General features: G+C 42.7%; 1 protein-coding gene across 2 annotated transcripts in view; it reads left to right on the top strand.

Moving 5' to 3' along the window:
• Positions 1-940: 940 nt before the first annotated feature.
• LOC138472027 (TAR DNA-binding protein 43-like) overlaps positions 941-16766 on the top strand; it is a 164421-nt gene continuing 148595 nt past the window's right edge. Inside the window, exon 1 of one of the 2 annotated variants that reach the window (XM_069609943.1) lies at positions 941-1149. The gene's annotated coding sequence lies outside the window, so the exon portion shown is untranslated. The remainder of the gene's footprint in view (positions 1150-16766) is intronic. The other variant, XM_069609944.1, reaches the window with a different exon arrangement.

Below are 16766 nucleotides of genomic sequence, written 5' to 3'. Positions count from 1 at the left end.
AAGGAAGGTGATTGGGTGAGAGTGAAAGAGCCCAGAAAAGTTGTGAAGGGAGAATCTAAATATCGTGACCCGCAGATGGTAGTGAGTTGTTCCGGGAAATCTGTAATATTAGAAGATGGAAATCGGTGGTCATGTGATGACAGGGGAGTTGCTAGCCCTGGAAAAGACCCGGGGCTACGCTGATGTCGGAACTGTTGGGACTAGGGGCTAGCTAGTCTTTTGGCTGTAGCTCCTGAGATTCGATCCGGGGCTACAACCAAAAGATCAGGGGCTATAGCCCCCTTAGCCCCCCCCTAGCAACGCCCCTGTGTGATGATGTGATCAAAACAGACGGGAAGGTAAAGCGAACTCTTGACAATGCTAAGAGTGGTGTGGTGAGATGTTAACAAAAGTAAAGAAGAGTCAACAAACAAACACGCCAATGTTACAGATGTGAGGAAGGACTATACATATATGGCGAAAACTAGAAGTAGAGTACCACATTTTAAAAAAGACTTCATGTATTATTAATAACTTTTCACAAGAGGCCCACCGGCTACTCCTGGGAGGCAGAGACGATGTGTATCCTTTTACTTTGGGTGGAGTAGCCTGACGTTTTGAATTTCTTTTTAATAGTTCTTTTGTTATTTAAGAATGTGATGGTTACCTGTGTTAATTAGAAGGGGGGGAGATGTTATATAGTAACTTGGTGATTGCATCACTATGTTAGAACCCTCGCCAGCTCTGGTTCCAGATGACGTTGTCTGTGTGGCTCGTGATGCGAGATACAGGGAGATAACGACATCGGAGCTGTGATGGCTGCAGGGGAACTCTCCATATGAATAAACGCACTGAAACATATGAGCTAGTTCGAGTCGTGACTAATGCTAATGATGTGAAGTGCGTAAGAAATGAACCCAACACGACGCAGCACAAAAACGTCTGGCAACGGGATGTCGTCACTACCCCTTAGCAACAAAAAGTGGGTGCGGCCAATTGCAACCGTTGTTCTCGCGCGCGCGCGTGCCGTAGAGACTAGAGAGCTGGTATGACTATGAGGCCATTTTCTTCCTTAGCGAGTCGGATTGAAGACCGAGACAATCGTGATTAACTCTACTGCGCCGTAGATACGTATTCGTAGCGGCTTCCGTCCTCTAGTGCTAACAGTCGGTGAGTAATGTCCCCCGTGACGTGTCGCACGTGCACTAGAAGGGAAGAATTCTGGCTCACGAGTAACTTGTTTTCATTGCTATTGCTGCCAGTTTCTCAAGTTGATGCGTATCATTTGTGAGTAGGCGATCTAGCGCCGTTTCATCGTTGTGCATTTTGCGCACTGGTAGTTTTCCTTTTTGCCCCTGTTAATTCAGGGCTACAATTCGAATAATGGAAATCGAAACCGGGGCTGCTTCAGTTACCTGTAAGCGACAATGAGGCAGGCGTTGGTTAATGTTCGACGCTCTGATTTTGGGCAACTGGTGTTGAAGTAACCTGGCTGGCAGCCTATGCACAACTTGTCTTCGAAAGAAGGTCGAAACAAACCAGAACCACACAAGGATATTAAAGGGTTGCGCAACGTTCTAAACTGTAACACTAACACCCTCCGTTGCTGCTCTTTATGGGCCATCTAATAATAAAGTACTTTTCACAAAAGTAATGAAACATTTCTCACGTATAAGCCTACAAAATAGTTCTGATACACGTGGTTGGCACATTTTAATCGCATGGCGAGAACTAAACTACGAGAATTGTATACTTAAATAAAGCGTGATACTGCAACGTTTGACGTTTAGAAGTTCTCTGTATAAGACTAGTGCCACTTTCATAGTTTAATAGTTCCGCGGAAAGATGATGGTTGGCTGGATTCAAGCATTTAACCACGGATCCTCCACTCACTGAGGTATTTGGCCAGTTGCTATCTCGATGGGTTCATGCAACTGATACTCATATGGGCATTTAATCTGTGAGTCATATCTTTAAACCCCCATAGGTTACACGCTCGTGTTCTACCACTAGGTATCTTAATTCTAACCCCGTTTTCCCCTCTCTTTGAGCCCCATGGGGTGCTGTGCCAGCATTGTGGTTGCTATGCTATCATGCCCAATCCAGACGGTGGCAGAGTTGTAGCACGTGTGCAGTCTGATACACTAGTTGTAGTTATTTGAAGAACGAGAAACACTGACGAGAGTTTATGTGAACGCAAGGTGCAGTGGCCGATAATTAGGTGGAACAGGAAGGCCTGGGACATAAAGCGGGGACAAGACTGACTTTGTTACTATGATTAAAGTGGGCATATACAGATATTATGATTCACAGTATGCACTGATGGGTAGTGGAGTGCGGAATGTGGGACTTGGGTGTTTACAGAGGGGAAGTGGGTGCTTTTATAGGTCACTCTTGAATTCTCGTGTGGCATGGACGGGTTTCAGTTGGGCAGGTAGTTCTAGGGTCATTGAATGATAGCTAAGTTAAATCCACTGTATAATCAAAATATTAATTTTTCCTAAAGATTTTATTGCAACTCAATTTTCTTCAGTTCTATGAAGCAGACTGTGTTGGCTAATGCATCTCGACTATGCTAGTCTTTCACCAGGGCACACATGTTATTTTATCCAAAGCGCTTTACATAGAACATATTACATACATGATCATAACCCAATTGAAATTGGTACTCGCTTTAACAACCTCGGAAGGAAGAAAGGGTGAGTCGAACGTGCCAGGATTTGAAGCTGCAGACCAAATGCAGATTACAGCAACGAGCACTGAACCCATTGAGCTATCCGAAAGTAACATGAATTTCTAAAACACTGCTACTCATTAGATTGCAGTTTACAACGGTGTGTGTCAAATATAACAAACATACCTGTCTTGAAGAAAAGAAAACGGTTAGGAACAAATTGTCTGTTGTGACAAAAAAAACAAGTGCCGACATAATTTTGTATGTTCATTGTGGTAACATGATTTGGAAAAATACCTATATTGGTTGACCAAATCGTGCTGGCACAAAGGTCAATAAAATATTGATACTTTTAAAAAAATTGTGCGCTTCCTGGGTTGCAGCACCTGGACATCAATACAAATACGCATCAGGACAACAAATGGATGTGCCGGTGCTCCAGATAAGATTTTCAAGTGGAAGCATTTTAATCCCGAGATTATGAAAATTGGGGGTACTTTCCGGAGTAAAAACAAAAGCCCCATTCCCAATGGGAATAACGAGTACACATATATTCAACTATAAAACAAATATTTTTGTGAGAAATAATTTATTCATGCACATTAAAAAATAAATGTCACCTCTTGTGTAATTATAATGGTGCTATCGACCCTAACTCACCCATGGAGCAGTCTGGATGTAAGCAGGAGCATAAGCGTTTGTCAATTTCCCATTTTTTTATTTTATTGTATTCTGTTTTATTTTTGTCTTTTTACTCCCTATTTTTAGGGTGTAAGTGTCCGATACACCCGTTATCTGTAGGCCTGGACGTGACTCAGATTGGCTTGCCCACCACACATTAATTCAATTCTCCATCATTGGAACTTTCATAGATTCACATGCTGTGACTATTGCCCGTCGTTGGGCTGGGAATCCTCGGTAACATGGAACAGTTTAAAATGAAACTTTGTCACGTTCATGCTCTATCATAGTCATTTTGGGTCATACTGCTCACAGATAATAGGAACTACTCCCCTGTCGGCTAGCTTCAGATTTTCTTTTCCACACGTTAGTGTTGGGAGCCCTAAAAAAAAATTGCCTCTAAGATTTCTACGAATAATTTTGGATTGCTACCTGCGTCTCATTCTGCCATCAGCAAGCCGACAGGCCTCTTCCCGGCAGGCCCCAAGCTCACTCTACCGGAGCAGTGGCGGCAACCACTGCTTTCACCTCCGGACTTCTGCTGCCTGATATCTGCCATGCAGCCACCTGAAGATCGGAGCATACATTCACCAGGTTCTACTGTGTTGACTAGAGATTTCGCAGAATAGTCTAGAGTCGGCCAGTAGGTTCTGCAGAACCTTTTTGCATATGGTGTGTAAGTCTCCAGTGGTAGGAGCTTGCCTCAGCCCATGGGTATTGTTGTAATATTGCTTTGTAATCTATTCACAACGTGTGAATCTATGAAAGATCCAATGCCAGAGAAGGAATAAGTTACTTACCTGTAACTCTGGTTCTCCAGTATTGGTATCTTTCATAGATTCACATGCGACCTACCACGCATGGCGTCTTTTTGCTCTTAGGAACACCAGCGTGTGCTGCCAAGTCTGAAAATGGCAGACAGGGGAGGAGTTAAGGGGGGTGTTCCTATTGGCTGTGAGAAGTATGACCCAAAATGACTGGAGCATATAAGTGACTGAAAGTTTGTTTAAACTGATTCCCAGCCTGACTGGGAATATTCACAGCATGTGAATCTATGAAGGGTACCAATGCTGGAGAACCCGAGTTACAGCTAAGTAACTTATTCTTTATAATCGCTGTGTACGTGATGACGTTATCATGGACCACATCATTGCTCTAAATATAGAGTACAGCGAAACCGATTGTCCACATATAGAAACCATTTTAAAAAAAACTGGATATGAATCGGTTAGCCACCACATCTGTCATTTTTCGTGCATTGGTACGAATGGTGTCTTTTTTTTTTTTTATTTTTTTTTTTTGGGTCCTGTTACAATCTATAAATAATAGTATATACTTCACCCTGGACTAATGACATTACAAACACATGTCCCTAAAGGAGTAATGCATGCACAACATACCTGGGTGTATTCAGTATATACCCAGTAAGATTATAATCATAAAGTTATGACTGTCTGATACAGAAATTATCGGATGGAGTATGTCCCATAATGTCTAATGATAAACATATGCTGCTCCTCTTACCCAGGAAATCTAGTTTTCTCTGTAAGAACCATAAGCAAGTAAGATGTACAGCATAGATATTAAATCAATTTAGATGTTCTTCTTTCATACCTTCTGGAAAAACTATTAAATATATTCCAATATGCTTCTCTTTGCTCAAGCATTATATTAATGTGTCGCATGATTTAGCATTAATTACCTCATGCATCTGAAATCTGTTGTGTGATCTGATGTCTATTTCCATGAAATGCCTTGCTACTGATGGGTTAAGGTTGTGTTCTAATGTTGGGTTTATGCTTTTCTAATGGCTTGTCCCTCATAGGCACCAAATCGGATATACAACGTTATTGGTATCACAACTTTATTTGGTCACCTGTGGTAGGGTTAAATAACTCAGTTGTTGTTGCAATGCATACAGTGTAAACGTGGCTATGTTGCTGTCCTTTTTGTTTTCATCTTTGTCTGTCTTCTATCATCAGTGCACATTAACATGCTTCTCAATATTATTGCTCATTTTGTATGAAGATACTGGTGATGTGGGAAATGTCCTGCTATCACACTTTAAGATTTCCCAATGCTTGTTGATAGTTTAATTGGTTATACAAGCGAGGCTTGAGATTTAGTTGAAGTAGTCTGTAGGAGTTATTCCCTTACTGGTTACCCTCGTTTGTGGAAGTAGTGCCTTAAGATATCTAGGGATGGATATCTAGGGTTGACTATTAGTCACAGCCATAAAAGAGGCATGGCAGACTTTATACACCTAGTAACATCTACCAGGTGCAAAGGAGACCCGTGCTCTTCAATGATGATTAAATCCTGTCCCCTTACCTTCCCCCGCCCCTCCTTCTGGATGCTATCTGCAAACTCTTCTTAACAGAAGGGTCCATTACAGTGTATATAAAAAAAAAAAAAAGCCTGGGTCGCCCCCATACTGGAAAAAAACCTGGCCTTGATCCGGAGGTTCCCCTTAACTATAGGCCCATATCTAATATGCCGTTCTTATTGAATCCTTGACTGCATTGCATATGACATTTCAAAACGCCTCGACGAATTCCCCATCTTGAACCCTTATCAGGTTTCAGAAGGGGTTTTGGAACTGACGTTGTTGCTGGAATTGAAATCAAGACATTTGGAGCGATTGGATAAAGGATCTTGGTCTTTCTTAATATCATTGGATTTGTCAGCTGCATTTGACTTGGTTAACCACTCCGTTCTTGTTTCCAGAATGGTGGAGGTGGTAACTCTTTCACCTCTGGCAACTCAATGGATAGGGTCTTTTTTTAGCCAATAGAGAAAGTAGGGTTTCTGTGGATGAGGTAGAGGCTGCTCCGGTGCCAGTGAACTTCGGGGGCGGGAGGGGCACAGGGGCCTGCATCTCCCTGTGATTTTATAACATCTTCATGGCTCCCTTTGCCCTTTTGGAGCAGAAGGGAGTCATGTTATCTAACTATGCGGATGACACTCGTGTATCATCCCACTGACTGGCTTTCATGCCACAGATGAAGGTGAACTTAATAGAGTACTCTCTGAGAATTGGATGGACGGCAATAATCTGTCCCTCAACAGAAGGAAAACAGAGTTGATGACTGTAGGCACCACATCAATGCTACCAGTGTTGCACCCGGACTATTGCTGCTTTATGTTTGGTGAAGTGAAACTTTATCCACAGGCAAAAGTAAAAATCCTAAGGGTTACTCTTGATCAACTATTGAATACGAGGTCTCACGTGGCTTGCCTTGTCTTGGCAGCTGTTTATTATGTGAAGCTGCTGGCGCACCTGAGACCTTTTTTATTTCCCAGGATAACGCTGCAACCATAGCAAGAGCTATTTGTTCTAATATAGATTATTGTAGTAGTACTCTGGTGGGCCTACGTAAGGCGACATTAACATTCTCCAGGTCGTCCAGAATGGAGCAGTCGTAGTTGGTCTCTCCCGCCATGACCATGTCTTGGCGTCGAGGCGGGCACTGCATTGGCTCCCGGTGGAAGCTCAAATTCGCTTCCGCCTGGGTCACTACATTTAAATGCAGATCCGGCCCTCTGCCCCTGTACTTGCAAAACCTCATCCTTAAAATGGTTAATAGATCCCTTCGGTAGAATAATCGATCGGCTGGTCACTCCTAGATGTAAAACGAACAAGGTTGAAACCGCCTTCGCTGCATCCCCGAATGCTTGGAACATGCTCCCTTCTGAGCTAAGTCGTCTTGCCTCCCTGAATCTTTTCAGAAAAAAGCTGAAAACGTGGCTGTTTTTGTAACTTGATTGGACACGTCCCCTGCCTCCCTCCTATCTGACTAGTTCTGTACTCTGACCTCACCTACTTCTTACCCCCCACCCCCGCATTCCCTCTTGTTGTCCGTCTTGTTACGTGCCCTAATGCCGAAGGGACCATGGCTGCGCTATATAAATATAATAAAGTAAAAAGGTGGGGATAGGCTGTGGGGGGGAAGAGACACATGATGAAGTCTTTTGGGGAGTAGTAGTTGCGCCTGATTTGTAGTTTAAATGCAGTATAGTGTGTATGGCACTATTTGACCAACGGGCAAAAACCATTGCAATCCTTGTTTTTATCAGTCCTTGGAAGTCATCCAAGGATGACTAGTGAAATAGGTGGTGGGCGGAGCAACTGAGTGGGCAGGATCTGGTCATTTGACCAGCAGCCTTCACAGGTAATTTTCAAACAATTGACCAGCCGCTTTGCAAGGGTCAGTACGTGGCAACTTTTATTTTTTTTCTGACAGTCCATCAATTACATTTCTAAAAATGGCAGTAGTTACATAAAGCATAAGTCCAGTAGTTCTACAATAAATCACTCCATTGCCTTCTGTGATTTTCAGTGAATTTCAGTTTAGGTGGTGTATCTAAATCTCATAGGACGCTATATCGTATTGACAAGCATGAGGGATCTCTCTCGCGCTCTCGCACATCAGGATCACCTGAACGGTGAGGCATGATATCCGCTGTTTCCTTTTCACAATGAACCTTCGGTCCCACCTGCCTTCGTAGGCTACTGCCAATCCTTCTCTTCTTGCTTTCCTAACTTGCTAGAATGAGGTACATATCCAGTAGAAAGTCAACTTCTCGGGTGCGCTGGACAAATGTACACCAGGTGCCCCTTGGTAAAATAAAGCGATATCGTAGCAGTACCAACACAAGGAAGAAGCAACTGGGAGTAATGCACACTCCCATTCAGATCACTTTGGTAGTGAGACCAGGAAGAGGGCTGTGAAGGAGTGCTGTTGTAAAAGTCATGTCCAGCTAATTGGCTTAATTATGTGTCGGGCAACTAGAATGAAGGACTTTTACCTGACGGTCCGAGGTGTATAAAATGAGTGACTGCCAATCCGCTTGAGAGAACCATCCTTGCGTGAGCCATCCAGTAGAGGATGTGTCGTGCAGAGCAAGCGGAAGAGGAAATGGCTGGAGTGAAGCCGGGTTGAGCAGAAGTGCATAAAGGACGCCAGGGCCCAGCGCAGGCCGTACAAGGGAAAAGAAGCTTGCCGTCACCTTTTATTGTGCACAGTAGGAGCTGTGGGACACCGAATTCTCTCAACTGCCACAGGTAGCCTCTGCTACAGAAGAATGGAACTAAGCGCAGCTACAGCCAAGGACGGCGAGTGCTGCTCGCAGAAGCTCCTGCGAGGAAAGGGCATATCTGAACGAAGTGGAGAAGCCAAATCGAGAGGCCAGGAGGAGTGATAACAGACGGTGAGTAAGGGAAGGGAACCCTCGGACTCTGGGCCTGTATAGGGGCATATTGGCATTGGAACAATGCCGTACAAATTGGCATAAGTACTGAGCATTACTGAATATCTGATAGTTGTAAAGGGTTACAAAGATACTTTTTGTGAATGCAAAAATATTCACGTTGCAAACTGCTAGCCTGCCATAAGTCACTTGCCATCTCAATTCTATACAAACAGCACTCCACTTCTTAGTAACCAAGAGTCAAATAATCTGTGCAGCGTGAGCTAACCAAAGGCATACATTTGTTTAAAAAAAATTGATTTAGAGTTTGCGAAATTTTTCTTGGTTAGCAAACAAACACATTTGATATTGTTCTAATAGCTTTAATGTCACCAAAAGGTATTGGTACTGAAAACATAAAATAAGCAACACTGCAGCATTTCTGTTCATCACAGAAGTAAGACATTAGTGAGATGAGTCAGCCCTTGAAATCCTTTAAAATTCTGCTAGACATGCAAGCCGGGTAACTTATTTTACCTATTCAGCCTGAGAGAAATGCACTCCACCCATGGCAACGGATTAAAAAAATAAAAAATGCACCTTCTGTAAAATTGCATGTTGCCACAAATCCGCGTTGCTGCCACCCATAGGCCAGTCCTGCAAAGTGAAACTTTTATTTGAAATCTAATGCAAACAAAGTAAATGTTCAATAAAAGTTTCAAACAAAACATCCCCTGCAAATGGTAATCGCCCTACATAAAATCTACACTACTGTGCGAGTGGCAAGCCCTGGATCAGTGAACAACATGAAAGATTAGCCACATGAATTGACAAAAATAAAAATTATAATGGCTCAACAGTTTGGCCATCTCTCTCCCTCTGGTGCAAATATATAATTCAACCATAATTGTGGAGCAGAGCAAGCTCTGGAGGCTAATTGCAGTGTATGATATGCATGATATTGTAGTTGATCTGTAAATGTACCGACTGGATGGAACTTTTGATCACTACTTTCTGTAAACATATAGTTTTCTGTATTCATTATGTAAGAGGAAAGAAAGTGGGACTAAGCAGAGGGAATGGAGTAGCGGCACGAACTAGGTGGAATGTTGTAGTTTATGGCCATCTCTCTTTCAGGGTAGCTGGTTAAGCGACTGGGTGAGAAGAAAGAGCGCCAAGGAGTATGGGATTAGCTCCCAGGTTGAGCAATAGTTGCATAGATGTATGTAACCAGCAACTCATTGAATTAGGTTTGCCATTAAAACCTTTTGGTTGTGTGATAGTATACATTTTCAAAATTGTTTGAACCTCAATATGATGCATCTCCGCGAACAACATGAAATATAGTTGACCCTATGAGATTCAGATACTCTTAACTGAAGAGCATGGAGTGAATGCACGGTTTTACAGTAGCAATACTGTATTTATGCATTATGTAACCACTTAGATTTTTATGAATGAATTGGATGACATTCATATTAAATAATAAGAATACTAAATAGAGTTAACACATACTGGTATTTAACTGACAGATTTAGTTGACGAAAAAGTATTGCCCCGATTACTTCTGGTTTGCAATTATTTGAAAAGAGAAACTTGCCTAGCACTCCCACACAGGCTTTAGACACTTAGAGTGCAGGAAAGGATTACTTTACTTTGACATGTATAATGTGCCTAAGCCCACAGGCATCAAAGCACAAACAAAGACGCAAGCAAACGACCAGACACGACCAAGAAATGCAAGGCTTTAATCTTTTATGAAATCTGTACGAAGGTTGATTGGAAGCAGGTTCCATGCTTTAATGGCTTGGGGCAAATCAGTGGACGGGAGGCTTGTTGATTTAAAACAGAGGGGAGCTGGACCAAACGCAGCTTTGTGTACCAAGATGTTCTGTTTGAACGTAATTGTAGCTCAAATTGGGAGCCAATGGAAATCACTCCTTTAAATCGAGGCATGTTATCTTTTTGGAACATTCCATACCGCTATTTAATTTTTTGGGACACCAGCGTGCACAAACTTCAGTAACCGCAGGTAATATCCGGATTTCTTAATACTATCCGCCTGGGTATTGACTCCCAAGGATGCTTCGAAAAACACACCCAACTGTTTTCACCTTTTCTTGCACCCAGATGTCATGTTTCTCAATGCTGAAATTCGAGAACCAGGGTTCTAGCTTAACTGAGCTTCAAAAGAGCCAAAGATCAATAGCTCTGTCTTTGAACTATTGAAGCATAGCCAGTTAGTGGTCATCCGATTCTTTACCGCATTATATTCCGTCTGAACCTTGTCTGAGTCTATGGAGTCTCCTGTCTCTTCTCCAAGAAGCCGTGTCGTCCGCGTAATTCGTAAATGGCAATCCCAGAATTTTCCAAATTTGCATAATGGGTGGATATAGACATTGCACAGGGCAGGCAGGCTTGCGCCCTGAGGTACACCACACATGATACTGGACTGCAGAGATGATGCTTGGTCCAGGACCACACAGGACATGCGGTTACCCAGAAAGGAACTTCTTTCTCTTCCCCCCCCCCCCCCCCCCCCCCCCCCAGTACACAAAGAAGAGGGATGCAGGGCATGGTTTTCATTAAACCGGTTAACTTAAATGGCTATCTTCAGGCCTCCAGATAAAGGTCATAAGGGGCCTTTTTATGCATGAAAATCTTGGAAATACTATTGCTTTATTATTTTTCAGTGTACATTTACGCACCAATTTAGAGCAGAGGACAGTGCAACGGTCAGGTTACTTGACAGAAACCAGAACGCTTATTTATTTGCATGGATGTAATTGCAAGCCATGGAGAAAAGCCTCTGAAGCCTTTAAAAAAAGAAATAAAAATAATACAAAAAACCTGCACACTGTGATAAAATGAATTGTTTCTTTCCATTCAGCTTCTGTTGTGTGTAGATGCTCATGGAGCAAATGCAAGCGCTGTGCATGTTTATTTTCCTAGCTTTTAAGGATTGTATAATTGCAATTGAACTTTTTCCTCCAGTGAAAGCAAACCAGTATTGCAGGACTTCTATGGTGTGTGCATAATCGTGCATATCATTTTTACGATTATTTACACTCTTTTAAAAACAGTGTGTAAAATTGAGTATGCATGATTGTTCACATCCATTAAACCTTTTGCGGTACATAACTATAAATGGTCAGTGGCAGCAGAGTGAGTGATTGTCATTACACCAATCATAGGTGTTATAGGCTCTCACCGTCAACACTACAATTAAAGAAAATAATAAATATGAAAAACCTGACTCTCGGAGTGCAAGCACTATTCAAAAACAAACAAAATTTACGTTTGTAATTGAAATGGAAACCCAGCAAAACCTGTCCCTGCGATTAGGTATTTAACTTTATGTAGGGCTTTATACGTGGTTCGTCCAACATCTAGGCACTGTGATTATACCTCAGTTGATACTCAGTTTACTGACCTCTGTAGTATGTTGGCCAATAATCTGTGCGTGACCTGTATGTTGAAGGTTTGAATCCCGGCAATGCCAACTCTGCCTTTCATCCTTTGTAGGTCAATAAAGGAGTACCAACTTCGATTTGGTGATGATTGTAATAAATATGTTCCAAGTAAATCGCTTTGCCAAAAGCGCTATATAAATAAATTTGACCATGTGATTTTGTATAGAATTTAGCATGTAGTCCTTGCCTCTGTACACTGTTGTGATGGGGTCTGCTAATTAGTGCATAATAACCATGTACTAAAAGAATGAAGCACAAACCTAGCGAGAAGCAAGGCTGTTGATTACAGCTGGGTGAGTTTCAGTAAATCAAACCGAACAGAAGATTAGCTCTGATCGAGAGGCTGACACCTGAATGGACTATCAACAGCAGTTTTATGACCAGAAATACAATAGTTGGAAGTCAGGAGCAACACTTGCAAGTTGAGGATAGTTGTGTTTTTTTTTCTTGTTTTTTTTCTGTGCTTGCCAGGGATTTGATTGGATGGTTTGTGAAAGAACGCACACTCCAGTGAAGGGTTGAACTGAACATTTAATTCAAGCTGAATACATACAAACCCCCAACACTTCCTTCCTCCAAGCTGGGCCACCAACCACTCTATAACAATCAAATTCAAGCCTAAAAATTCAACATGACATGGATATACATTCTTTCACTACGTTATAATGACAGTACAACATTCCACAGAGAACATAAACTACATCATAAGTAGGCTGCATGGATAACTATTTACAAGAGCTCGTTCATAACTATTTACATAAGCATCATCGCAACACACCTCCCTTGCTTCTCACACACAGCTTCTCCGCCCAATAGCAATCCTATTTTTATTCCGCACCTGTCCTCCACTCACTCTGATGGCACCCTTCATCACCCCCCCCTACTCGTACAGGATCAGAATATAGCAGATCACGTTCATCTCCTTATCTATGATACCGACACATATTGCAAAAACTAATTCCGTGGCATCATTCTGTTGGCTTTCCTCCTCTCTTCTGGCTAATCTAGACAAACGATCCGCTAACACATTCTTTTCCAGCCACCACACACATTTTAAAACTATGGCACTGTAAGCGTGTGACCCATCCTGCAACTCTCCTGGAAACCTTTACATTAAAAAATTGACTTTAAGGGTTTGTGTGATCTGTTTTCATTACAAAGTCAGTTCCCCACACTAAATTCTTAAACTTTTCAACTGCCTAGAAACAACCCAAAGCCTGAATTTTCTAATACTGAATATCTCAATTCTGCGCCTCAGTGCCCTGGATGCAGGCACACTGATTTCCTCCTCCTTTTGAAGAATTCACATACGACAAAACGGCTTCCAGTGATCTAGTGATGATGCTGCTTGTTCTCGTGTCAAATTTCTTTAATGGTGCAGCTAAATCAATTTCTTCCTTAAATTCTTGACTACACTTTATTCCAGATAAACTCTTCACCTTTTCTAAGCAATGTTCCTAATTTCCACAACTCCTTTTGAAACTCTTTAAATTTCTGGTAAACTCCAGCATTCATGCATAACATTTTTTTTTTTTTTTTAAAGAAAACGCTAATCTCCTTTTGACTTTGGTTCGATCACGGCTTTAATCTCATTCAATATGGCACTTTTGGGTCTAATCCCTTGGGCTGAAATTTCATGGCCTAAATATTCCACCTTATCGACCCGAAAGACACTTCTCCTCTCTTAATGTTATGCCTCTTGCTCCTAGAATTGCCAGCACCTTGTGAAGTCTCATCATGCGTTCGTACATCGTCTCAGACACCAAAATGTCATCCTGAAAACAGAATGCACCTTTGATTTCATGGATCAGTTATCCATTAATTGCTCAAAGACCGAGGAGGCAGACACGAGGCCAAAAGGCATTCTTTGAAATTGTAAAATTCCTTCATGTGTGGTGAAGGCCGTTCATTTTCTACAGTTCTCCTTTAGCTCCACCTGATGATATCAAGCTTCGAAAACTTTTCCTTGACCCACCATAGCTGGCACCTGCCCATATTGGGGAAATGGCTGTCTATCCTCCTTTATTTTGTGTAGATTTAGGGCCCAGCGGTATTTTCTTACCGCCAATAACAAAAATAATTTAGCAATAATCACTCCTTGCATTTAGATTGGGTTTGTTATTATAATGGTATAGTGGCTATGCATTATTTCAGTACACAGATATATTTGGTTGGGATACACTTCGTTGTGGTATAGTTATGAGCATGATTTTCTGTTCTACTTGTTGTCCCCAATATACAAACCCCCCCCCCCCCTTCTTGCTTGGTCTGTTTTTGTGATCACTAGAGAGACCTTGCGCCCATGTTTCCATAGGCCTCTCTGCTGATTCATATACACTCAGCAGACTATTGCATTATATTCCACTCAGAAGCCACACACACATACATACCCTGAGTGGAACCACTCGCCCAGCTATTTATAATTGCTCATAACATTACTTCATCTGCATAGGAAGTTTGGCACATATATTACCTAATAACCTCCCCTTTCATTATGCGATATGTGCCAAATGCACCAGAGAAAGACGGAAGCAAAAAAAAAACCTTTACACAGGCTGTAATTTATAACCGTTTCATTTCAAAATAATACATTACCATCTTTGCGCGGCAGTCTTTTCTAGAATAAACGGTAGCGAAACAAGTGCAAAAATACAAGGCATTTCTTTATCTTTTGCAACAATAAAAATAAGTCATTTAGATGCCAATATTATAAAGTGGCATTTAAACACAGGGGAATTCCCTATCGCTTCACTGCCTGTCTAATATTGGATAATTCGTCCGGCAGTCGCAGCAATCTCACTCCATTTGTATATTTACCAGCTATGTGTAGCTTTTCAGCACGCGAAGTCTCCTGGCTTGTCGTCTTTGAGCAGTGACCCAGGGCTCATTTTTCTATCTTTTAAAGCACCCAGCGAGAACATGCAGTTCTCAAGCCGGTGCCAAGTGACTAGGAAACCCCAGTCTCTGAAGCTCAGTGGTCCAGCTCCTCACAGCAGCAGAACGAAGGCGACCTCACTGCAACTCCGAAAAAATGTCTTCTCTCTCCTTCTCCCTGAGCTGCTTCAAGAAACATCTGTTACAGTCCCGAAGATGACGTGTCGCCATCAAAATACACAATAGTCTACCAACAATGGCTCACTTTTACAGTAAGCAACTGTATCTAACTGATTTCCTGCTATTCAAATTTTTGCTTCCGGCAAAGACTGTGAACGGAGCAAAGAGAGAAAAAAATAAAATAAAAAATCTGAACACGTTTAAAATGAATCTCAGCCTGCCTCATTTTGCATATGGAGAACACATTATAATGTTAAGGAGTTAAAATCGTGTTAGTATTTGTTAATCAAGTTAATTATCTATTGTTTCTCCTGTAATTGAGGCATTTCAGGTGAGAAAAAGATGGTGTGCTTTTAAACTAATTATTGAGAAAAATGGTGCGCTTTAACATAAATATCCTGTCTTCATATACCTGTCCATATGTTACCCTGGAAACACATGGCTTGCTGTACCACATTACAGCAATACTGTGATCCCATGCAGTGGCGCTGCACTCCAAAACACGCTAAATTATACTATATACCCCCCTTTTTTCTGCGAATTTGGCCATGGTCCAAGCCACAATTGGAAGAAACCCAACTTGCTCCCTTTCTTCTTTTAAAATGTATTAATCCAACAAAATGAATATTCAGGTCGAGTGTGATTGTCGGAAGCGGCCAGAGAGAGAGAGCAGAGAGGCTCACTGGTGCGGCTTGACAGTCCTCTAAGGTCCTTTCCTCTAATCAGGAAGTCAGCATCGCACCGAGCACCGTACTGAGCGGAGGTGAGGCGGAGGCAGGGCGGCGAGCTGCGGAGCTGCAGGAGGAGCCGATAGAGCTGAAGCTGCAGGGCGGCTGGGCTTTGTGGCGTGTGCCGGAGTTGTTGCTCCTGTGCCCCCTTACCAGCAGCAGCTCTAAACAACGCCTGCCGGAGCCGGAGCCTCACACTGCTACGCTACGCCTGTGAGAGGCGAGAGGCAAGGTGTGAGGTGCGGGCGAGGGCTCCCGTGGTAATTCACATATGCGGAGTCAAGCGTAGAGTTAGTGGACTATCCTTTTTTTTTTTTTTTGAGGAGCTGCAGCAATATTGTTGGACATTGGACATTGTTGGAGTCCTCCCGCGCTGTGCTTTTAAACCTGCTGGTGCCAGTGGGCCGGTGGGCTTATTCTATTTAAACTTACCCCAAGCGCGGAGTTAGTCTACGGCTGGTCAAGGCTGTGAGGCCCCTACCGATCGCAATGACGGCGCAATCAGGCCTGGCGGTTCCAGGCACTGGCCCCCTCACCCGACGAAAGACAATCTAACAACGTCGGATGCAAAATCCATGGACCACCCTGAAAGCCGACTCGTCGCTCGAGTCCTCGAAGGTAAGCACAATGCCACGGAAACGAGTGCCTGAGAACTGCTTGGACTTACGTTCAGCACAAACGGTATCCTGTCACCGCGATAGTCCTTCACCTGTATCTAAGAATAAGCTTTTTGAATGCTTATCAACTGACCTATTTCCTGCCAGTACAGACACCTCTATTGTTGAGAACGGGGCAGAAATTGCAGGCCCATTTGAGCGTGACCATCTCTCTCGACAACTCCGATAGTACAACTTGCCTACTATCATCTGGACACGTTGACCTAAACGAAACTGTAACTGTTGTCGATGAGTGCCTCACTGAAATGAGACCATCGAGCTCGGTAACAGATTTTGTGGCCACAGGCGTGACCGAGCTTGACCAAGTAAA

This window comes from Ambystoma mexicanum, chromosome 8, assembly GCF_040938575.1.
Source record: "Ambystoma mexicanum isolate Mex_15411 chromosome 8, UKY_AmexF1_1, whole genome shotgun sequence".
Taxonomy (NCBI): domain Eukaryota; kingdom Metazoa; phylum Chordata; class Amphibia; order Caudata; family Ambystomatidae; genus Ambystoma; species Ambystoma mexicanum.
The sequence above is the reverse complement of the archived record's forward strand: the minus strand, read 5'-3'. Positions and strand labels throughout refer to the sequence as shown.